Source organism: Anser cygnoides, chromosome 3, assembly GCF_040182565.1.
Source record: "Anser cygnoides isolate HZ-2024a breed goose chromosome 3, Taihu_goose_T2T_genome, whole genome shotgun sequence".
In the NCBI taxonomy this organism is placed as follows: Eukaryota; Metazoa; Chordata; class Aves; order Anseriformes; family Anatidae; genus Anser; species Anser cygnoides.
This window is the reverse complement of record NC_089875.1, coordinates 73548715-73573419: the sequence shown is the minus strand read 5'-3', so window position 1 is coordinate 73573419 and position 24705 is coordinate 73548715. Positions and strand designations below refer to the sequence as shown.

At 39.5% G+C, this 24705-nt stretch overlaps 1 protein-coding gene and 1 long non-coding RNA gene across 5 annotated transcripts in view; both read right to left on the bottom strand.

Moving 5' to 3' along the window:
* The window catches only part of SESN1 (sestrin 1), a 75471-nt gene that overhangs the window by 50263 nt on the left and 503 nt on the right, over window positions 1–24705 (bottom strand). The window lies entirely within an intron of this gene.
* Window positions 469–5119, bottom strand: LOC136790251 (uncharacterized). The gene is made up of 2 exons (XR_010829790.1): window positions 3176–5119; window positions 469–3034 (listed from the first exon to the last, which is right to left on the bottom strand). It is a non-coding gene; the product is annotated as an uncharacterized lncRNA (long non-coding RNA).

The window sequence follows — 24705 nt, the reverse complement described above, 5'->3', positions numbered from 1 at the left end:
TGAAGTTCCTGGCTGTTCACTGCATTCTTTCACAGAAAGGAGGAGACACTCTCTCATTCATGCCAGAATAGCATCAACTCCTCAAACTATCATTTGGAGATTTTGGTTGCACTTCTGCCTTTCTCTTTTTACTTACACCCTTGCCCACCTGAGTACCCCCAGAGCTGGGGAGGATGGTTCTGATGAACAGCCACAGCTCTGCAGGTATGTAAGCAGCCACCAACTCGGCTTTTATTTTCTTCCCTCCACGTCTCATTTCACAGGCTTATGGAGAGCTCTGAGAAAAAGCAGCCTCCAATAACTTCCTAGGGACACCTTTAACAAGGCAAACCCTGTTAGCAGGTACGCTCCTCTCATTTACATTTTTGACTCTTGCCCTTTTTCTTTCTACTTGCAATTGAGATTCTCCCCGAGCAGTAGAGCTCACAAATTTTTCCTGTGGTTTTCTGTACTTTTTTCTTCAGCTAGAATACACCTAGGATTAACTGTTATAATGAGTCTATTTCATTCTTCGGTTGCTATTTGACCAAGGATCCAATGGATAAACCTAAATTTCACTGTTCTCTGAGCAGTAAAAACTTCGAACACAGACCACCACAGGATGTCCCATTAGGACTAGTTTCCTCTTCATGCACATCTTGCATTTGTCAATAGGCAACGTCATCTGCTATCAGGTCACACTTTCTGCAGATCTCTGTGATCAGCTGCCAGTTTTGCTAACTAGCTTAGTATCAACAAATTCTTCAAGAGGCTAAGAGATTGTCACTTAATGAAATAAGAACTCTCAGCATTTCCTCACTAGCTTTTTCTCTTCAGGAGAAAGGGAGAAGTGTCCATTAGCCTGCAGAGGGGTTAAACAGCAGCAAAAAATATGTAAAGGGAAGGACTTTGTGCTAAGGCCTGCACTGTTCAACATTTTCATATGCAAGTTGGAAGACACCTATAAGCTGCCTTCCAAGTTCAGATCCTTTGTTAATGCCTGCATTCATACTTGAGGCTTACTAAATCTCAGGTTGTGCAAGCATAATGGTGGTAAGTCAAGAAAACCCAAAGGCATTCCTACAAAAAGGTTATTGGGACTTCCTACAGCATACAAAAGAAAATTAGGGTTGGAGGAAGCAGTCAGAGAAGCCCTTTTCTTCAAGCATCAGGTCTTCAGGAGCCTCTGTATCAGGGAGCAAGCACCTCTCCTTCACAGTTATCCCTAATTACCCTAATGTAAAAATAAACTGGTCACCAGTTATTAAAGGGAGCATAAAAAAACTCTCCCATTCCTCTCCAACAGGAAAAAGTTCTTCTTTATGGCAAAAATCACTTCCGCTTGCAACATGACTATAAATTTTTATAAAGCTTGTTATATAAGCTTATAAAGAAAAATATAAACAATAAAGTTCCTATTCTACTCCTGCATTTGCAGCTAGTCTATTTTTTTTTGAGTGTCTGATGAAGACTTTCTTAGCCACTTTTTTGTGTTAAGAATTTAAACAAACAACATAGACTTGTGCATCACAATTTTAAATAATGTTTGCTGGTGATTCCTCCATAAAAGCAGGTGTTAATTCCTCATCACTTCACTCCAAAGAGCAAGGAATCTTAATGGGATAATTTGAAAGTTTATGAAATCATCAGCAATGGTGTAGAGTTTAATAATGTAATATTTAATACTGGTTAAGCTACACCAATCAGTATTAATGTAGCAAGGCTATTCTTCCAAAAATCTTGAGACATTAATTCCATATAGATCAGGAAAATATAGGTGCTTATTCAAAAGCAAACTGGCAATTCAAGTATCATCAGCTACTAAATTTACTCCTACTTAAATATACCATAAGGAAAAACAATTCGGGAAAAAAAAACTGAATTTAGGTTTAAAGAAATTTGTGGTAGTTGTCTTTTCTTTGCTTCTAGTCTCACTTCTAATCCCTGTTTCCCTTCTCATTCTCCTATGTATTTTTGCCTCTTCTTCCTGAAGGCACTAACCCCTAGAAGTCAGTATTCCTGTATTTAGTGCTTGTCAAAACATAGGTTACTTGATAAATACATTAGTTTGTTTCATAAATGAGCTTTTTCAGCTCGTTTTTTCTGTGTGCATCTCATTTAAACCACAACAAAATAGTATTTATTTTCCATATAGTTTTCCTCCCTTTTTTTTTTTGGCGAGGAAGTAGGTTAATGAGTCCTGATGCATTGAGTTATGCCAGATACTTATTCAGCTGGAACATTCACTGCAGCTGACCAAATCTCTCCTTCAGTAATGATCTGAAGTTACTTTGCATAGAAGTTCAGGATTTTAAGTCCTCAACTTTCAAAAAAAAAAAAAATCCAAGCAGATCAGATCTGTTTAAACTGCTTCCAGTGGAAAAAAAAAGCCATAATTCATTGAAACATGATCAGGAGTAGTTACCAGGCACTTACAAAAAAAAGAAAAAACATGATTGCAATTGTAAACAGAATATTACTGAGGGGACGTAAAACAGCTTTAAAGAATAACTCCTTTCACAATAAGCTGAAGTCAGTTCATTATGAAGTCTGAAAAGCAACTTTCAGCTTTATTGAAGAACTTTCTTGCATCTTAGCTGTCATGTATACCCCACACAGAAAAATATAAACAGATCTAGAAAACTCACACAGACCTCATTGTGCTCAGGGGAAAAAACAATTTTAATTCCACTCATTCAACTGAAGCCTTACAGCAGTTCCAAAGAGGTTAACTATGTTTGCTCAAGTTTATTTGGGTATTAAATACAAGATAAAAGATCTCCGGCTGAAGTGTTACAGATTATATCTTATTTTTAGGAAATAAACAGATTCCAGAGGTGTGTTCCTGCTCGCCCAATCCCGAGGCCGTAGCACAGTGCTGCAGCTGCTCCAAGCTCAATCACAGCTTTGAAGGGAAACTTGTTGGGCTGTTTGTGTCAGCAGTGCTGCTGATGGATGGCCGCTTCAGGGGAGGAGATCAAGCTGTGTGGTAAATCTTTCTATTTGTCCCATCTGCTTTTCTATTTTAAACAGCTGCAGTGATCAGCCAGGCACCCTATGTTAAATACATAGGAATTGCACAAGAGAAAACATTTATGTAAGTGAAAATGTGGCTTAGATTTGTTTTTCTGTTCTTGAACTGAGCATGGAAACTTCTGCAAGCAGCTGTGGAAGTTCACTATGGTTTTCTGCCTACCTTTAGAAAAGTAAATGACCTGGCCTAACATGATTTTGCAGCTTTTAGAAGGGCAGTGCTGCAGTGATAGCAGACTTCCAGCTGATGGCATTCTCCACCTCTCCCCCTCCTGCTGCCAGACCCACTGTGCAGTATGACTTGTAAAATGGCAGGAGAAGTAATTTGCAAGCAGAATATGTTTATTAAAATATGCCCTTCATATATAAAAAAGCATAACACACAAGCTCTGCTTGTCTTGCAGTGGCACTCAGGTTGTGAGAGCATCAAGCATGCCAATCTCGTTTGGCTCCGAAGGTCACCGTTTCAAAGGAAAGCTTTACAAGTACAGCCCATTACCGAATACTAAGCTGAGGAAGCTGGCAAACATATTGAGACAAGCAAAGAGGGTTTTTTTTTTTTTATGTTTTGTTTTCAAACAAGTTGACTAAGTTAAGCCCAAGCTTTCTGGCCAGACCCCAGTTGGGCCAAATCCTGCTTACCCTTATGCTTCCAAGTACCTTACTCTTTGTATCCCGAGATACTGTGCTGCACTGTTGCATTCTGTCAAATGACTTACTTGCTTCTCAAAGCCAGCTACATTGCAATGGCAAGCAAAAAAAGCTCAGTGTTAAAGATGAGAATAACTACCCTCCCCCCCCCCCCAAAAAAGAATAGTTTTTATTAAAAATTAGGAAAGAAATGCAAGGATACAAGGATGCAAAGGCTGTGAGAAGGTTATTTTCAAGTCCTATTACTTGTGTTCTCTCTCCGCCATCTTATTTTTCCTTTGAAAGTTTGAACAACATACATTGAGCCATTCTGAGTTTAAAGCAAATTAAAAGTTAAAACTGAAGTGAAATAGCAATAAAATGAGAAAGGCAAATAGCACTGCAGGTTGCCTGTTCACAATTTCAAAAGAGGTTATTACATTCAGTCTATATATATAATTTTCTTCATATTTATATGTTGCAAAGTAGAAGTTTTCTGAAGTGCAGTAACATGTACAAGTTAACTGCAAGTACTGCAACTTCAACTATCCATACCCCCTATGACTTTGTTCCAGCCGTTTTTTCCACAAAACTTAAAATTACTGTAGTTTTATGAGCATTATTGCCATTTTTCTTACGAGCAAAATGAGGTGGGGTGGTAACTCATCTGTGCTCCCAGTCCAATCCCAGAACTGTTATGCCCATTTCAGTATTACTGAAGCCAGAAGGCACATTTTAGGAAGAAATGCCAGAGCAGGATTTCTTAGTAAGGAGTCCTTAGAAGTCAGAGAGGACACACGCTTGCCAAGTCCTTGCAAGATCAAAGTCTCAGTTATATTTCCTTCCACTCCTTACAAGAAACCAACACTGAAAGTACCTTTCAACAGAAGGACACATGAATGTGACTGTAGCTTTCAACAACAGGACACATGAATGGCACTGTACCTTTCAAAAGAAGGACACGAAGCTGGCAAAGGATAAGATATGATCTTAAAGATTACCCACAATAGCTTCTATTAGCAGAATTTGAAGCTGACAAGTTCGTAGATTCACTGTAAAACTTTGCAACTATGACAACTCAACAAAAGAATAAATAACCACAATCTCAAATCAGTACAGGGACAAAATTACTTTTAGAGCATTGGCTATTTGTACAGTTTATGTTACTTCTGAAGTCTCATCTTAGAGAAGCTTTTCATCCTGAAATCACTTTTAAGGTTGTTGGAAAAACTTGGCGCCTTTAAGAAGAATTTCAGGGCAAGGATTGTCATCTTCTATATTCAGATGGGCCCAAACTGGAATTTTTGAACATATTACTATTATTCTAATAGTAATATAATATACGGTTTAGTCAATGTACTAGCGTGTTTTCTTTCAGTTCACCAGAAAGCACTGGGGAAATAGTGCAAAAGGACTCTGTGCAAACATGCCTTGAAAAAGGCATGCCAAATTAACCTAGAAGAACAAAAATACTGCTACACATACCTCCTTTCAGCTCTGAGAGCCATATCTTCGATTTACACAGATGCTGCTAAGTTGTCCTGCTCTGTCAAGTAGCTGCAACACCAGATTGTTGCTCCCCACAGGCTGACAGTTTTTCTTTCATTTGGGATTTCAGACAGCTAAACGTTGTTTGCCGTATTTCCTCACCTGCTGCCCTGCCCCAGCAGCACATTCCTCTATTACGCTCCTGTCGATGCGTCAGAGGCACGCATTGCTGCAGAGCAGCCCGCTGCATGATGCAAGCACGTGCAATCTGGAAGGACTGGGGCTGGCGGAGCCCCAGTGCTGTACGCACTTTATAGGCACATGAGGTCAGGTCCTGTCTGTACAGTCGATGCCGAAATCAATAGCTTCACGCAGTCAGTGGCACTGAACATAGGTTTAAAAAGTAATGTGTTGATTTTGTGATGTATCTGTATTTTTCTGTTCTACACGGAAAGAATATTTGGGTAAACATGTTGAGGGAAGGCTTGGCTTAAAAGACAGGCCTAAGACTGTAAGACATCTGAGAAGGTTTCATAAGTGTCAGAGACATTAAAAAAAACTTGAGGTCACTCAGAATCACATTTGCATTTGGGGGAGAAATCTTGAAGTTAAAGAGAAGCCTAAATATGATACCAAATTAAGCATGAGACAAATACAGACAAGAGGGTTGTGCTAAGACTGGGCAACATTTTTCCGAGTTGCACAGAGGGAAAATATCAAGATTTCAGATACACAGATTGCACTATAAGCAAACAGTAAGATGATGGCAAAAGTTGCAAGCAAGAGCACTGAGAAGACTGAAATTTAATGAGAAACTTAGGAAGGGAAAGACTGAAAGTTCGATTTGGGACTTGCTAACTATGGTAGGCATCAGATGTAAACTTTAAATTGGTCTGTGCACAGAGAGTTCAGACAGAAAACAGAATCCACAAGTCAGATACCAGGAGACAGTTTACCTCAAAGAAAATTAATAGGGAAAACATTGAAGGGTCTGGTGTAGGTTAAAAAGGCTACAACAATAATATACTGCAAGTTTAATTAACATGGACATACAGAACAAAAACACTACCATTAAAAAACAAACAAAACCATCTTTAGCCAAGTATAAAGACATTTATCAAATGGATATTACCACTCACATTGCTTTCATTTCCAAATTCTTCCAGTCTAACATTTACAGGTTCCACTCTTCCCTTGTGATAGCTGGCTATGGAGCTTAGTGAAATGCCTGATTGCTAACTGCCAAGTATTCTTTTGTCTTAGCAGGATATATACTACTTCATTCCAATGGTACAGAGTTATCTGCGAGCTGGTATGAAATTGACACGACAGAGATGATTCTACTGCTTGGTTATCTCAATGACCTAGCACGGAGTGAACTTCTCCCTATCAGACTATTAAAAGGCTGAAAACAAGCAAAAGAAAGGGTTTTGAAAATTCTGTCTACTAAAAATCTGCATATTCCACAGAGCACTTTCATGGAGAAGAACACCCAACAAGCAGCCAGAGGTGGATACGTTTTAGTAAGATCATAAACGTTCCCTGATTTGCTATACTTTTTCCTCATACCTTTCTCTACTGCTCCATATAAACACGCACACAAGGCTCTAACTTCCTGAAAAATACTGCTTAGTTTTGAATATCTTCTCAAAGCAAAAAGATTACAAACTTTATGAAGTACAGGATTTTCCTTACCTTAAATATACCAGTGAAAGAGAGGTGACTCTTAACAAACTTTAGAAAAATCTTCCTAACTTCCCAAGCTGTTGTGTTGATCCTCCTCCACCAAACGATACCTCTCTTTCCCACCCCAGAAGTGGAAACTAGACTTCATCTCGTTTCACCTCTCCCTTCACTGAACAAGGCAAATAGCATGCATTTCAATCCCTGTTCCGTTCTGAGCATGGCTCCTCCAGCACCACTGGACAAAGCTCTGCCTACCTCCAATCTCACGAGAGGCTGCGAGCCCCAAAGCCTTAGCCCTTCAAGAGGCTGGATGGATCTCGAGCCAGAGGTGCAACTCCTAGTCTGTCATTAACTCGAAACCTCATCTCATATTCTTCCACCTTAAGAAAGAAAAGAAATGACTAGAAGCAATGGGATCCTCATTCCATGAAAGCCTAATGCTGGAGTTAAATGCCTGTTATCCCCTTCAGCTTGTAACTTAATTCTTTTAAAAGTTAAAGTTCATAAACTAGCACTTGAAAAATGGAAACTGTAGGAGCCCAAAGAGCTTGTTACTCTTTCTTTACGTGTCTGCTATTTCTGGACTCTCTTGGCTCCAGGCACAGGACCAGCTATAGTCACTAGAGCCTCTGTACCAGTCACCCTTTTCCCATCCAGCTGGGTCCGATAACCAATGGCCTCACTGAGGAACATTTTAGGCCCACAATGGAACAAGTCACTGTGGCATAAAGTACTTTAATAAACATAGTTTAGGCTTGGGAGATTCCCAGATTTCCAGCACAGAAAAATCAAACACTAGCAGTTGGGCATTACACAAGCACAATCTCACTACACCCCTGCTTTCCGTGCTTCCATACACTCAGCATAACAATACACAATAAAGAACCGAATACAGTCTGTCCCTCCTCTCAGGAAGGCTGATAACTGAACCTTAAAAGAAAGGCTACCTTTTGATTTTCATGTGTTTTCTATTTCTTGCTTCTTCATTTGATATTTTGAAGATTAAGACTTCACAAGAGGGAAGAGATCGCCACAAAGGAAGCCTGCTCCGTTTTTCTGCTAGCTATTCCAGAAACAAACAAACAAAAAGAACTGAAAAACCCACACCATTTTGAAGTTCAGTATTTATAACTCTAGACTTCTGACATTCAGAAAAGCTTTTACAACTAGGACATCACTAAACATTCACCCCAGGAATTGTGTAACTAATTCATGTCACTTGGAGGGGGTTGGGGGAAACTATTAGCCCAGCCTTGTGGGAAAAGAGGGAAAGAAGTGGCCATCATCTGCCATCTTCTTTAATCTTGTGCCAAGAGATTAAACCAATAATTGTCTACAGCATCACTTTGTGTTTGGCATTCGCTACATTTCCTTCCTTTCCAAAATCTTTTAATAAAAATATTTGAAGATGATGGAACTTATGCCTTAGCATGTAGGCATGCTTTAACACAGAAATCAAGGCAAGCATTAATAAGAGCTCTTACTAGAAGTTCACACAATTGCAAACAATCAACTTACCACGGCTGTGAGTTAAGTCTTGTCAATTCAGCCACAGCAACTGACAATGTATTTCCCATTTAACACAGCAAATCAGACAAACCAGTTTTTACAGATGAGCTGCTCAGAACTTCATTAAAACATGGTAGTTTTTTAGTTCACAGGCAGTCATGTGAAGAACCCCTAAATCAGAAAGCCCGGGTAGGAAGGGAAGTGCTGCAGCACACCCGGTGAGATCAGTCTCGGAGAAAGACTCGTTTGCTCTTTGGGTTCCAGATTTTCACAGCATTGCTTGCAGAACCTCTGCAGTTCTGGGATGCTCACGGCCATCCACTAAGAGTAAGACACAGCTGCACATGGATCTGTGTTTGAATGAAACGCTATTAAACTGAGTTGAAAGACAGCGTCACTAAAGAGGCATGTATTTCAACTCCTATTGTTTGATATAATTAGGGGATGGGGAAACAAGAAGGCCTCGGCACATTTAATATGTGCTATTATGTCATCTGGTTGCATGTTTGCTAAAGGCTTACTTCATTTGGCCTGAATATAAACTTGGAAGAACTTCAGGTTCTTTTAATGGTAATGATCTAGTTCCTGTAGAGTACAGTCAAGTAAAAAAGCTTGACACGGGTAAACGTTAATAGCAACAAGATTACATTTTTCTCTTCAAGAAGAATTTAAACTTCACCCTGTATTAAGCTCAGTAGAGTATATGCAGTTCTGCTCTTCCTCCACACCGTCCTGCCGGTTCGGTGACTTTATTTCAGCCACTCAGCTGCATTGGTGCAGGTTACATATTTACATCTTGCTGCACCTGGCTTTTGAAAGCAAGTTGAAAGTCCACCAAAGAGCAAGTGCCAAACTGTAAAACAAAGTCATATACAAACAACACCGGAATTCTGAAGTACTTTTCCTTTCTAGATCACAATGTATTCCTCTAAAACCAGAAATAAGAAGAGAAAACTCCCAAATGTAAGATGCAAGGGACACCCAGTTCTGGTTCAGACGCCCACAAAGACCCTGCAGAGCCATTCAAGTGTAAAGAAAGACTGAACCTACAGTGCCCTCATGTGTGAGGGGACTTGAAGTGGAAGTATGGACATATATTTGGAAGAGAAAAGCTCTTGGGCTTTTAAAAAGAACCTTCACTAATGGAAAAACACATTTCCTTGTACCAAAAAAAAAAATATGATTTTGCCCTTATTCATTACAGACTACGTACTATAAACAGGTGCAAGAAACAAATGACAAACAGCTCCATTTTCAACTGCCTTTTCAAGTGCTTGTGGGCTGAAAGTTTCATGTTCGTTCTCACCACAGGAATGCAACAAAAGTAGTTACCTGGTATAGAAGCCTTTAAATAGTATTTAAAAGAAGAAGTATCTTAGTAGAGGATCAAATTTTGCACTGCAGAAACAAGTCCAACGATACTCTAAACAACACTTTCTCAGTGCCTGGACCTCATAGGACTTCAGTCTATCACCAAGGAATGTAAAACTAATATTTTATTATATTTATGTAAGTGTTGTGAGGGCAATGCACCTTAGACAAGTATTCTCAAAAGCCTGCAGATCAAGTTGGGAGCCACCTAAATTAGCCAACAGGAAGCCCTGAAGACAGGAGTGCATCTTCAGCCCCATCTCTCAGTGCGCTAGGGCTTGCTGCCCACCACCAAAAGGCACCTGCGCCTATTCAAGACCAGAACCTGAAGCCCAGAGACTGGCTCTTTCACCTCAGCGGTTAGATCACCTCAATAAGATAGAGGCCAAGTTCAAGTTATTAATAAGCCCAAAGCGATTTTAACGTCTCCTCCCTAAAACACAAAAGTTGAGCTGCTTAAATGATGGCAACGCTGTCAGCACTTCCTACTGCCCTAGTCCTGCTTCACATGCAATCCTCAAGGCACTCGCTGGCCCAGAAATGAGAGCAAAAGCTAGTGCAATTCTCCCACCTCGGGAGCCCAGGCATGTACGAGACATGACTGCGAATCACCTCAGGCAGAAAAGGTCCTGAACCTGGAGTCCTCGCTCTTTGGGCATGCTCTAACCACTAAGCTGTTACTCAGGAGTAGGAGGGGTAGCTCTGTTTTGTTTTGTGCAAAGCCCATCTGATAGGTCTTCAATAAACACGCTCCAAGAACACCGTGTTCCCCGAGCGCCGAGAAGAGACAGAGGAAACGGTTTTATCTGTGGATGCAGAGTGAGCCTGAGCATAGGCATGGAATCATCGCCCACGTCCAGAACCGAAACGCTTTCATGCACAGCTGAACATCTGTGTTCTGCTGCCTAAGAGCTCACTGATTTCACCTGCAGGGTTAAAAGGACCTTGAGTTTTGAAGAGCCAAGTTAGGGCATAAACACAAGCTTTCTAGAACCAGCTATAGTCTGCAGAATTGTCTTACAAGGACTTAATAAACACCAGGACCTTTGCCTTGTTGAATAGTGATCATACAGGACAGAGGAATCCCCGTGGTGCTGATCACACGTGCCACAAATCTTAAGATACCTCATTCCATTTTTCAGAAGAAACCATACTTATAAAAGCATCAAGTTAGAAAAAACAAAGCACTCTGGTAGCTCCTAGCATCAGAAATAAGCCTACCCAGATGATTCTAACTTTACTTTCTGTTGTAAGGAAAACCTATTCCAGATGATTCTAACTTTACTTTCTGTTGTAAGGAAAACCTATTCCATTAGTGTCATGCTTCCTACAGTACAATCTGTTGAAGAACCTCACCTCTTTCACAGTCATTGTGAGGTAGGTATTGCAAACAAAGCAGAGACAAAGCAATCAATGAAAATACTGAAGAGCAAGCTCTGTCACAATCATGACCTAAACCTACACCAAGTGTCTGAATTACTGCTCAAGTCATCTTCAGGAAGCAATCCAACACCAGAGCTGCAAGAAGTAGTACGGTATTGCAGATGACAACTCAAAGATACAGCTATGTAACTTTCTTTTTCACTTGCATACATATAATAAAGAAGTGGAAACAATTTTAAAAGTATTTGTTTTCTACCTAAGCTCCAACACTTTTTTTCCTCCTCCTTTAACCAGAAGTAACCTACATTCTGATGCATTAGAGGCCAGTAGTAAAACCCTGGGGACACATGGTCTGCTAGGTCTTGGCCAAGACTGAACTATGTAGAACACCCCTCAGCTGGAGAAGTCCTTGCCATCATGTCACCTGGCAGGAGGGAAGCTAAAATGCAGTGTAGCAGCCAGAAAGTTCCACCCTGCAGGGTCCCTTTGAGCACATCTGAGCAAGACCTTTGTAATGGAGCACTTAGGGCACAAATAGTCTAGTTCTTTCTAGTGAGCGTAGACTGCCAATGACAAAAAAAAACAAAACAAAACAAAAACCTCTCTTCCACTATTTTTCTTTACAATAGTGGAAGATTAACAGTATTTAAATAGAATTTTCCAAAACTCACCCCGGACAATGAAGAAGTAGTTTTGCTCTGCTTGTAATAGAAAAAAAAGGTAGAATAGCAAACAGTAACACTAACAGGCATCCTATCATTTCACAGGTAATATACTTCAGCAAATAATTTTATTCTAGTAACAACTTAAACACATTCACCAGTTTTATTTAACATGAGCTAAAAGACCACAAAATGTTAAATGTATGCCCCACCTCCCCCAAACTAGATTCTACTGTTTTGGGAATCAGAAAATTTGTTAGCTGCCATTATCTTAATTTAATTTTTTTTATTGCTAGGCTCGTAATTTAAGTTAGGAGTCTAGATATTCACAAAAAATATATTTCACTCTCTTGCTAGACTCTTCAGGAAAAAAAGGAAACAGACTGATACCAATGTTTCTCCTACTACCTTTGCTAATATATTCTGATTAGATTAGGAAAAATCTATTCTGCATCCAGAAACATAACACACCATCACAGATTGACAGATTTCCTTCAAAAAAGGAATGGATCAGCTTTCTGATCGCAATTGTTTCAACTGTTGAAACATCACTGTAGCTGGAATGATAGGATTATTTTTTTTTAGTGGTCGTGCGGGATATTTTTGTTTTGCTTTACTTTAAATATAGGGGAAAGCATTTCTCCTGTGCTGAAAAGAGGTAAGTTCTTGCTGTGCATGGCTTTTTTTTTTTTTTAAGACATTGATGCAAAGTCTTGATTAACATAGGGAAATAAAATGTGGAAAGTTTCAGTTGAAGATAAATTCCTTATAATACCGAGATACTGAAAAATCAGGAATTAAAACAGAAATAGGTATACAACAAATATAGTAGTGAGTGTTCATAACTGTAAGATATAAAGTGCTACAGCCATGTTTCATCCACTATCACACATTTCTTTTTCATGCATTCTCCTTTCTTTCCTCACAAAGGTGTCATTCATCATTGCTTTCATATATAAGTAGAAAATAAAGTCAGCTACAATTACATCATTCGTAACGAAAACTTGCATTAAGATATCATCACCACCAATGAAAAACCAAACCTAAAAATAGAAAAGCAAATGCCCCATCTCAAGAAGCTTTCAGTAGAAACTATTCTGTAACCAGAAATAGCACAAGAAGATAAGTTAACAACAGAAGTTTCATTTTTCATGAACTTTAGAATAATAACATCGCTGAATTGAAGTCTATTTCAAACAAATCAAAAACTGAAAATAAAACAAAAGACATGAAGTCTCCCCCAAGTGTTCCTTCAAATTCATTACATCTTTCTGCAGCAAGCGCATGTAGATCACCTACAAGTTAAAACACAACCTGTGTAAGAAACAAAAAGATATGGACACCATCCAAAGCAAATGGTTTGTTCCAGTACAGATAGGAATCTAAGAAACTGCTACTGCTGTCTCCAAACAGCGTGGCAGAGCTGAACAACAGCAGGCTGTCAGCTCAAGGCTGCTACAAAACCCTTTCCGTGTGGTATTCTGATGCGAAGCGCACAATTCAACAAGAGTTTACTTAAGCTAATTTAAATGTAAGCACTGGCATGGATTTATCTGTTTACTGCTATGGTAACTGGCACACCTGGGAGCTCACAATCAGCAAGCCAATTTGGTCCTGCAAACACTGCAGCTGCATTCACATGACATTACATTTAACCTCCTAGGCCCTGCTAGAAGTTACAATGCCAGGGTAGTACAGATCCTGTGCTTCCAGGCTCAACACAGCACATCCAAAAACTCCTTCCTACGTCTCTTTGCTCACAGTGCAACATCTTGGATTAAGAGACAACTGTGACCAACCGGCTTGGCATACTGATCACAAACTTAGTGGTCACAAAAGGTCCAGGAAACCTGAAACCTGTAAGAGGAAACACACCAGCGTTCATAATATAAGGAAGCAGTAACAGTGTTTTGAAATGGAGTCCTGCAGCAGAGTATCAAGATGCTTTTGGACGAGCCTGCCAGCACGCAGCCTTAATCCTGTAAACACATGTACGCTTCACTTTACCACACATGGGCAGTCTTGTTAACTCAGGGCTGCTCCCAATAACATTATCCTGAAAAAAAAAATCACAACTGCTTAATGTCAAAAAAATTTTGTTATACAAAACATTGTTAATGAAGTACCTGCTGGTTTATTTTCCATGCATAATTCTTTGATCAGATGGTAATAATGTAACTACCCTCAGCAAACAGTTCCCATTGCAAATGTGACAGTAGGTGGCCAAAGTACTAGTGCTACGACAACAAACACTCCAGCTCAAAATGAAAATCCTCAGGAAAACAAAACAAAAAACATGAAGAGCCATGCACAACAGTCCTCTAATTAAATGAATATGTTTGTTTAATATCGTAACAAGGAACATCATCTGAATCAAAAAGGAAAAATGCTTTGCCTTTTGGTACAAGAAAATTCTGACCTGCTGCTGTAGCACAACAAAAATGCATATTTTATATATATATATATTTAAAGGATCCCAGTAGCTGAGCTTTAAACAAGCTGTATAAATTTATCCTGGTTTTCTGAAGCTAAAATATTTAGAAGTGTTCTAGAAAAGAAACAGTATTTACATAGTGAACACTGTGATTGACAAAAGAATTTCAGCACGTGTCAGTCTTAACTAAAATCATTGTTCAGCTCACCTCATTAATCTAAAAACTGTATTACAACTACATGGTTGAGCAAAATCCAGCATCCCACTTCAGAAGGCCTTAGAAACTTCTTTGCTACTTAGGCTTTAATATAAAGCACTTCTGCACTGAGGGAAATTAATTTTGCAACAGTTGAACAGCAGGTATTCTCTTCTAACCCAAGGAAGTTTTAAGGCCTCGGATACTTATTTCACCATCTGACATCCTGTCAACAAACAAGACCTTCCAAACTGAGTTCAGAGTCTGAAATGAGGAAGACCTGGTTTTAAATTCCAGTTCAGTCCAGATGCTACTCATGCTTGAATGGGATGCTCATTCATCCAAGGCAAATGCTCTAAAAAGATATTTACTGTTCGGGAGAAAAACATGCAACTCCTACTGCTTGAGAAGATCCACTCCACCTATTCAACTGCCCTCTGAGGTCACTGATCTGAGACATGCAAAAGAACACAGCAAAGGTCACTCGAGCAGACGACCACTGTGGCACCTGGCCCACTTGGTCCAAGGCATCTCGCTGCCAACTTCTGCATGCAGAGAGGAAATAAGAGATGAAAAGTATTATTACTGCAAAATCTCCACATGCAGACCAGGCTTGATTACAGAGGACAGAGCCAAATGGGTTATAATAGCAAAGAATGACCTGGGATTAAGTCTGCCACAAAGCTATATCTTCAGCACGAGGTGGTAGGCTTTCACTGAAACAACTTGCTTTGATCCTCCCATGCCTGAATAAAGGCAGACAGAGCGCAAAGGCAGCTTCCTACTGCCAACTGAAACAGGCCATTACAAACTAGGGTTAAATGGGGCTGGCACTGAAAAGTCATCTGTCAATGCTGCTTTGGTGGACTTGCAGCATTACGCTGGTTTATCAAGAAAAGGTAAGTACTGATGCACCTAGCATAGCCAGCTCTGAATAAAAAGAATTCCAAACAACCCCCAGATAGCACACCATTTAATCCTCAAATCAAGATGAGATGTTACAAGGATATGGGGATATATCTACATTTTGCCCATTTACTTCAGAGAAATCTTCTCAGGTTGTGTAAGAACAATTTACCTCAAAATTTTGATGAAACTGGACCGAGATGAGCGGTCTGAACAGATGTGAAAAAGTTCTAAGCATTACTTCGGGGGCATAGACACTAATCTGGCCACTTCGAAGGACCATTCTGTCCAAATTTTTCCTCCATGTCATATGAAATTAAAAGTTAAAAACCAAGAATCTTTCCTTCTTGACTGAACATACTAATCGGAAAGAAGGACTTCCTGCCTTGCTTCATACACAAGCTATTTCTTAAGACACAAAACAACTCTACCTGCTCTGCATCCCCTCCAAAATATCTGATACAGTACCTCAAAACATGTCATCTTGAAATTATCTTTAAACATGCAGTTTTTAAGTGTACATCTAGACAAACGATAACATGATAAGCTCCAGAAAATGTTAAATCACGGCAACTGCCAAATATTTAGTACTGCCAAACAGACCTAGACATAAGTTTGCTCTCAGTATTGATTGGAAATTCAGAACAATAAGAAGCTTGAGAAAAGCTTTTTCCTCTCCTCAGTCTCTCCCCTATTTGGAAACCAATGCAAATCTAGATTACAACTAAAATTTAAATAAATAGAAAATCCAAACAAACAGTTTAATCTGGGTGGAATGTACTGTTGGCAAACTGTCTTCATTTTAAAGTTAGAAGTTTTGTTGCACCAAAACACCAGAACCAGTGGAGGCTCGGCAACAAGCTGCAATGGAAACGCCTTTCAGAGAAGAGGTTCCCTTTCTCCTTCAAAGAGACAGAGAAGAAAAGAAAAGCACAGAGGAAAGGTTTTAGAGCTTTAAATAAGTTCTCATTCTCAAGTTTGTTCCTCCTTTGAGCAAATATATTATTCATGTTTACTCCCTAGGAGATAAGAAGTCCTCAACTGAAACACTTATTTCAGAAGGAAAACTTTAAAAACAATTCAACACCAAGGAAGAATATCCTAGGGGAAAAAATTTAACAAAGATGTTGTTACGTCTTGAGTCTCAAAACTTGGGTTCGCAGAGCTGGATGTTTAGGTTGAGAAAAGAATTGGCAGTAGAGAACTGCAACTGAGAAAATCTTACTGCTGACTTTAGAAAGAATAGAAAAGTGAGAAAAACAGTTATAACTTCTAATTTATTTTCATTTAAAAACCAACACGTTTTCAGAAGCACTGTGCGTTCTTTTAGCACAATGCCTGGACTGAAAGCAAGTGCTTGTAGATGCACAGAAGGAAGACTTAGATTACATGACATAATTAGCAGTATGCATTGTAGCACTGCCTCTATTTTTAACATAATACCAGCTCAATGCATTTTCGGGTGATATGCAGGCACTGGTACACAACGCTGGGTACTTTTGACTCAAAGTGACTTGAAAGAAGAAGGTTGGTTTCTACACAAAGCTAGAATAACGAAAATGGTTAATTGCATACTAGGTTTAAAAAGAAGTAAACCAGTTCACCTTCCCAAGCCAACTTCTGGCAATGATATAATTCAAGCTTTCCAGAAGAATACGCAAACAAAAAAAAAGTCTAAGTTGTTGGAAACTTCAAGAAAGTGGTAAACAACAGAAAAACCACCACTTAACATTTTGGATTTAATTCATGGATGTAGGTCCAAGTGAAGATTTCCATGTTTGACTTGATTTCTGGAGAGAGCTCTGAGCCTTTTCCTTTTTTTTTTTTTCATCCTTAAACTGTAAACAACTTACTGGAATACGTGTGACAGCAAATCATATTTTTGGAAATTTCAACACTCAGTATCCACAGGAAAATATACTCAAGCCTTCAGAACTATTTTCTGTCCCACAATGGTATATTCAGTACTTTTCCACATTTATTTTAAAAGGAGAAACACGGACCTGAAGAAGTCAGGAGTAAGAAGACAAAGCAGCAAGAATGTCTTCAATGCTCACTTGGTGGTAGTAACAGTAAGACAACAATTTTCTTTTAAACAATCCATTTTGGTAAAACTTGATGAAAATGTATTATTTTATATAACCTACGAGCCCATACTTTTTTTTTTGTGCTTAATGCTTCTATAGTATGTTAACTTCTAAATCTTTCCCAATTCTTAGTGCTTTTCACTTTTATTGAACATCTTGAAGACGTTTAAAATTTCTCCATATATGAGTAAAGAAGCATCCAAATGCAAGCCAATGTCTCAAAATGAAGACAGTTATTTACATATTAAATACGGAAACTAGATTATAAGTATTTTAAAGAGAGGGTAGAAATAAGCTGGCTTTTTGGCAATTTAAAGCTGAGCAGAACTTTTAGCAAAATCAGTGCAGAGAGGTGAAGGATCACTGCTACCCATACTACATCAGGGTGTGAAAAATAATTTAAGATAAAGGCCTAAACTGACATTCAAATACACGAGTGTGGAAAGGATCATCTCCAGTTAGGAGTTTAAAGGTACAGCCAACCTCTGCAATAGTCTCTAGTGAGAAAAGCAGAAGCAAAAAGAAGTCTAAAACAGTTAGCATGCCACCTGCTAGATCAGAAGAGCAGATGCTCTTACTTACACAATGCATTCAAGCTCAAATATTTCTGGCTCTGCAGATCTCTAGATATTACTTCTTATGAAAAAAAAATAAAATTAAGAAACAAAACTTTGTTTCCTTTTTACGTAAGCAACAAATGTACTCCCTACAGTTGCTTACCTTAGCAGTAAATAGAGATGAGGAAATGTTTGTGTTTAATTTCTTTAGTTTAAAGCACTTCAATTCAGTCAGAAAATAAAAATTCACCGAGCCAGTGTCAAGCGCCTGCTTCACTCCACACCCCTTTTCAAAACAACTCTAGTTCCGAGGGCCTGAAAACCAGAATCACATAAACCCTTAAGGCTGCAGATCAACTTATCCCAAACAATTATAAGAAAAAGCTGAGTCAGCGAAGCACATTACCACGCAAGAAGCATGGAATACAGCTAGCATGGAAAAGGATGGAAAGGCTCCAAACACAGGAACAGCATTCGAAGTGACCCAGATGCCTCACTTCACATCACTTTGAGAACCTCCACTCTTTTCAAGCAACTCTTTATTCCAGCCAAAGACCTTCTCAGGGTCAGGCAATTTTGCAGTTGACAAACTCAACACGAGAAAATTTCCTTAAGGCTCACTCAGTGCAAAGACTGAAGCCTTCAGAAAGCAGACAAGTAGGCTGAAGGAAGGAGGGATGAGAAAAGACAAGCTAAGGACTATTAACAATTGAAGATTAAATATAAATATGTAATATAAATCTATTTATGTATATCCACACCCCAGCTCAGAACATTCCCTGACATTTCAAGATTAGGTCTCCTCCCTTAACTTCTCCACACAGCCTCGCTAGGCATACGTGATACAGACCCATCGGCAGCAGAGCATGTTTACAATAAATACGGCAGAGATACTGTTTGTTCTTTTGGTAGGCTAGCAGAGGCTGTAAATAAGACTTATCATTTAAGTGCATCATATATTAATACTTCAGCAAGAGCAAGAGTATCTGGATGACAAAAAGAAAGCCAACAGACAAAATGTTTTCTAAATTAGCAGTCTGGCAGAGTAACATGTGGCTTTTGAAGGGAGCACCCTACAATAGATAATTAAACCCATTCCACCTCATGGCTGGAAGAAACAGAACATACTTTTACACTGAAGTGAATTCACACACAAAAAAAAGATATGTTTTCAGTTACTTTACATAAGAGTACTACAGGAAACAAAAAACAATATGGGCATTTGCATTATGCAAGGAAACGAGCCAGCTTCCAGATGGGGCAGATTCACCACCACCAGTGAGGAAACTAAATTCACGGGCTTGAACAAACCATAAATCTTCTGTGAGGTACCTTTCTGCAGTGACTGACCAACAGTAAGCAGCACGGGGAAACATCACTATCGTGCAGCTGGACACAGTCAAATAGCTCAGACAGAAACCCCATCACCTGGCAGATCTGCCTAGCACTTTTCAGCTCCAGATTTTCAAGTTGACTAACGAGTTATTGCAGGAAGGCTGCAAAGACTGACGAGAAAGCTTTAAAGTCATTTATCAAAGGCTACACCAAAAGCAGATGAAAGATCTGGGAAGTTAACCAAAGTCTCCTGAATTGCACCCTAATACGAGAGCCATCAGGATAAGCCATGTGAGAACAAGGAGCATATTTGAGTTTCCCTCTCATTACTCTACAATTAAGCACCACAGAGATCAACCAAGAACGTTCATTCCCTAGAGCAGCAGACCTAAAAACAAAAACCAAACCACCGACAACGTACTTGCAGTCCTCCCAAGGCCACCGTTGCTTTTCAGCGAGAGGCAGAGTCTCCTCATGTTCTGGTGCCACCCATCTGTTAAGTTTGGTCGTGGAGATCAAAGGGAAAGCGCTGAGAGGCCCCCCCAGCACTCACAATCACAAAACACAGAGGCTGGAAGTAAAAGGCAGCCAGTTGGCAATGCTCGCCCTTTCCCAGGGAGATAACAAACCTATCACTCCTGACTGATGCTTCAGAGCATTTTAGACAAAGAGTTCTAGTGATGAACGTGACTCATTCTTCCTCAACAGCCTATGCCATTGCTTTACTTCCCTAATCCTTGATTTTTTCCTACAAATGTCTAACTCAGGTCTCACTGAACTTCAGATCAACCGGCCATTCATTCAGCTCATGTTTTCTTCTTTGCGGTAGTCTTTTTGTCCCCTCCATCCCCCATTTACCTGGGAACATACTATGTTAGCCTTCCTGTTAGCTGACCGTACCACCAACTTCTTCAACCTTTCTTCACAAAAATAAATAATAAAAGTCAGATCTCAAAGATACGTTGCAGGTTCCCATCCAATATCAGTGTAATTTTAAATTCTGTTGTTCTTCTCCAGTATTTTGACCCTCCCTGCCACCTTGTACTCTCCAGTTCATCACATGCACATCATCATTAATCAAGGTGGCGCTGGCCAGAACCTGCACAACCCGCACCAAGCGCTGGCTGTCCAGACCTTGCTCACCTTCTGGCGCAAGTTTTCCAGCTAGCTTTACTAACCGCGTGGTACTTTCTGGCTCATAATTCCCTAGCTTGTTAATGAGAATACTGTGTGAATGTCAATGACTTCAATCTATCAGTCCCTCTGCACTGTAAGACCTGTTACTCCATCACAGAAGTGGAAGAAATGCTAGACTTAAAATCATTTACCCTGGGTAAGTCTGTTTCAGCTGCTGCTCAACCTTTTCTCTAGGCACTGAAGACATGTTTTATCACTTCTCCATTATTTTTTCCTTCAGCTGAAGTAAAACCCACCAGTTCACTCTTCATCCCACCCCACTTAGGTCATACTGAAGAGGTACGCACTATTATTGTTTTTCAGTCTACTACATCTCTCCACTAGCACGTCTGAGATTACTTCAACTAGGTTTTTTAAGCACCTTGGAATGAATTTCATCATGCCCTACCAGATAGAAAAATCTGTTGCTTATCTAAGTAATCTGCAGGTTTTCCCCCTAATCCTGGCCAAGCACTATTTACCATTTTGTCATGACTTAACTACACTTGCTGGATTAACCATTTCAGAGAAGGTTTCGATCACCTTAGCACCATCTCTTTCTTAGTCCATTAATCTGTGGATCTTTTCTTCCTTACTTTCTTCCAATATGCACCTTATTACGTACAAGCAGAACTGGGACAACCGAACATTTCCTACTGCACTTCACATGCATCTTCAGCAACTTCCATTTCCCATTTTCTGCATTTTGCAAGTTTCACATCAAAGAAGAGGTCAACAGAGAGCAAAGATCTTTCATTACTAATTTTCCCCTTCAAGAGAAGTGTTTAGTACCGTGAAGTTGCTTCTCAAAGACTCTGAGACCAGTTTCTTTCTTCCTTAGATATACCTCCAGTCAAGCTTCACATGCCAAATTCTGAGTATTTTGACATCTGTGGGTTTTATCCTGCTGTTTGTCATCTTCCATGTTTTGTAGGCTAATACCTTGTGGTCATTCATGCAGAACCTCATTTCCACCTACGAATTCACAGTCCACTCCCTTGTTAATCTAAAAAACGACTTTCATGAATTTACATACCTCAGCAGAGTAGCATGTTCTGCACGGTCCTTCCCAGAAGACACTGGATGGTTATAAGAGAATTTAACTAACAAAACTCATACATTGGATGATTCTTCTCCAGATCCTGACGTACACCTTATGTACCTTCCAGGTACATACATCTAATTAATCTGACAGAGGCTGAACAGAAAAGTTTTAACAATCACACATTAAGACCTTCCACTGCTGGCCAGTCCCCATCTATTTGTGTTGGCACGCAGACACCTAGGATACCAGGTGGAAGGACCCACTGTTCTGCAAGGTCATGAGCATTATGACATAAATACGTGCACAATACTGTACTTGCAGGAAGGCATCAAAAAGCTCTGATATATTTGGGGTTTTATCTGACAACTGATTTTTTGAGATATTTTCAAATGTAAAAACACACAAAGTCGATCTCACTTTGTTAAAACACTGCAAATGAAATGGCCTTAAAATATTTAAAGTTTGGTGATAAATCTGGTGATAAAGTGACTTTATCAGTTTGATATCATTAACAAAAGCAAGGAAGCCTAAATGAGAAAAAAAGGGGCCAGTGTGCTGATATTTTCTTCATAATAATTCTTGCAAAAATAACTTGTCTAATTAGAATAAGAAATTAAAAATATTCTCATAGGCTAAAAACCCATTATTTTATATATATATATATATATGTAGATAGGTAGCACCTACACTAAAAAACTCATGGTCCTGCATACAAGTCAGAGAAACAGGAATTAATTTTAAGCAATAATTTTTTACACACTTTGATACAGACAATACTATTTATTAATCAGAAACAAAGAATAAAGTCACACAATTAGGATTCCACTATATTTCAGAGCGATTTTTCTCCAGGAAAAAATAAAAGACCATAACAAAGGCAGACTCTGAGGATGCCAAACTAGGATCCTATAAAGGAGCCATGCTGAAATAGGCTGCTGCCAAGCCTGCAGCTTACACTAGCCATATAATATATTCTACCAGCCTGCTCCAGACAGAAATCCACAAAAACACTAGCAGCATAGCTGCTTGCACCTATATATGTGTTGGTTACCCCACCAGGCAAGAAGACACCAGCTCCTGAAAGAAATAGCTACTAGGTCACATGGAAAATCCAGGTCTTTGGTTTTCTCACTGACCTATCCTGAATGCAGGGAAGAAAGATTAAGAAAGCACATTTTCCAAACCCACATTTCATGCAAAAAATTCAGCCTATGTTGACTACTAGCCTGAGACTGACCGTCCTACACGAGGGAGGACAGCAGCGCTACCCTTTACCAGAAGAAAAACCTTTGGGTTCAGAGCTGCCTCTCCCAGCCCTGGGCTCTGTGCCCTTAACTTGGTAGGGAATAAGTTTTAGACAGCATAATGAAATGTATCACTGTGGGCTTAAAGCCTTATCCCAGTACAGGGAGATAACATTATACAAGTGAATCCTTTAGCAAGGATACTATCCTGAACAGGATTTTGCATTTATAATGGTACTAAGCTATTTACCTTTAGAAACACTGCTAAAAGTTACGTGGGATAACTACATTTAATAGTTTGCTTTATCTGCCATCTTCACTGCAGTGATTTGAATAAGATTCCTCTTGGCCATCAACCAAAAACCATTTCATGCCTGACAATAGTCTGCAGCATCCAAACTGGAATACTTGGATGGGATTATTTCTTCCACAAATGCTTATCCAAAGATTACAACGAACACTTTTATTTCCGAGTACGAGAGCCAAGACTTGCCACTCTATAATCACAAAATATTTCTCTTTTAGATCTATTCCTAAGAAGAAAAGAAACTTAAGAAGAAAAGTTACAACAGCAGCTTTCAAAGATTTTTTTCAAGTCACGTTGGATTTGATTTTATTTCCTTAACTTGTTGTAAACCCTTTGCTGCAGCTTGTGTAAATGCAATGGGTTTCATATTCATGTACCTCTTTCACAACCATGGGTTTTGAACTTGGGCTTGCTGAGTGGAAAAGCAGTTGCCTGTTTTCTGTTGGAACTATTTGAGCTACCAGAAAAGCTAGTAAAAAAGTCCCTAAGCAAGACTAATAGTTTAACATTCCAGTAACTTCATATATGTAAAACTAAAAGAGAGTCAGGAGATCAGGTGCCTGACCCCCTCCAAAATTCAGGTCAGAGATCACCACACATTTGGCCTTTGAATGGGCTCTGACAAGTGGTGCCTGGTAAAAACATGTCTTCCCTTAGCAGTATGTTCCAGCAACTCATCACTCTTACCGAAACAAGCCACCGTACTTCTCATCTGAATCTTTTAACAGGCGAGATACTGAGGCAAAGGTGCCAGATTAAGTTTTCAGGTTTTATTGGTTTTGTTGTTGTTTGTTTAAGAGAAACAGTATGATCCTCGAACCTTTCTCATATATACAACATACATACACTTACAGCTTTTACTGGTAAAATCTGCCTCAAGAAAAATGCCCCATACAGTTCACACTGTATAATTTCAATTATACTGTATTTATCACATTGCACACTATCGAGAAGTTCTACAAAATAAGTCTCTGTCAGCTTCAATAATCCAAACCAAGAATTTCTTTGAATCAGTTCAAAGTAGAACAGAGCCAAAAAATGGAACTAGCTACAAGTTCCTTCAAAACCTATATATATATATAGGCACAGGGACATTTTTCTTCCTTTGCTTCCCCCATATGAAGACTGTTAATGTTCAAGGGGAAAAAGCACAATAGCGGGAATCAGGGAGCTAGTGCTGAGTACAGCTCTATGTATGTGCTTGCGAGTAAAAGACATACCTTAATTTCCTTTTCCTACCCCGCAGAAAGCAGTATTTTTAGCAGAGCCGCCGTACCCTTTGATGCACGCGGAATTTCAGGACCTTTGCAAAAGCTGTAGGTGAGCAAGCAAATTGCGATGCCAGCGACTATAATTAGACTGTTAACAGTGGAAGAGTACAAAGTAACATTTATTTTTGTTAGCACAGCAGGTCAGTAAAGTTAATCCTGTGCTGGCTGGACTGCTTATGGGTTGGGAAGGAAAGAAAAGTTTGGAGAAGGTATATACCAACGGATGTTTAGACCCAAATCTTTCCTGTTTTTGCACGAGGCGCTCTGGGGGTACCCCAGCCCGGTTAGCACCGAAAGGCGCCCGAGCTGTCACAGAACCACGGAGTATCCCGAGCTGGAAGGGACCCCTAAGGACCATCGAGTCCAACTCCTGCCCCGGCAGCCCCGCAGCCGGCCCTCGCCTCCC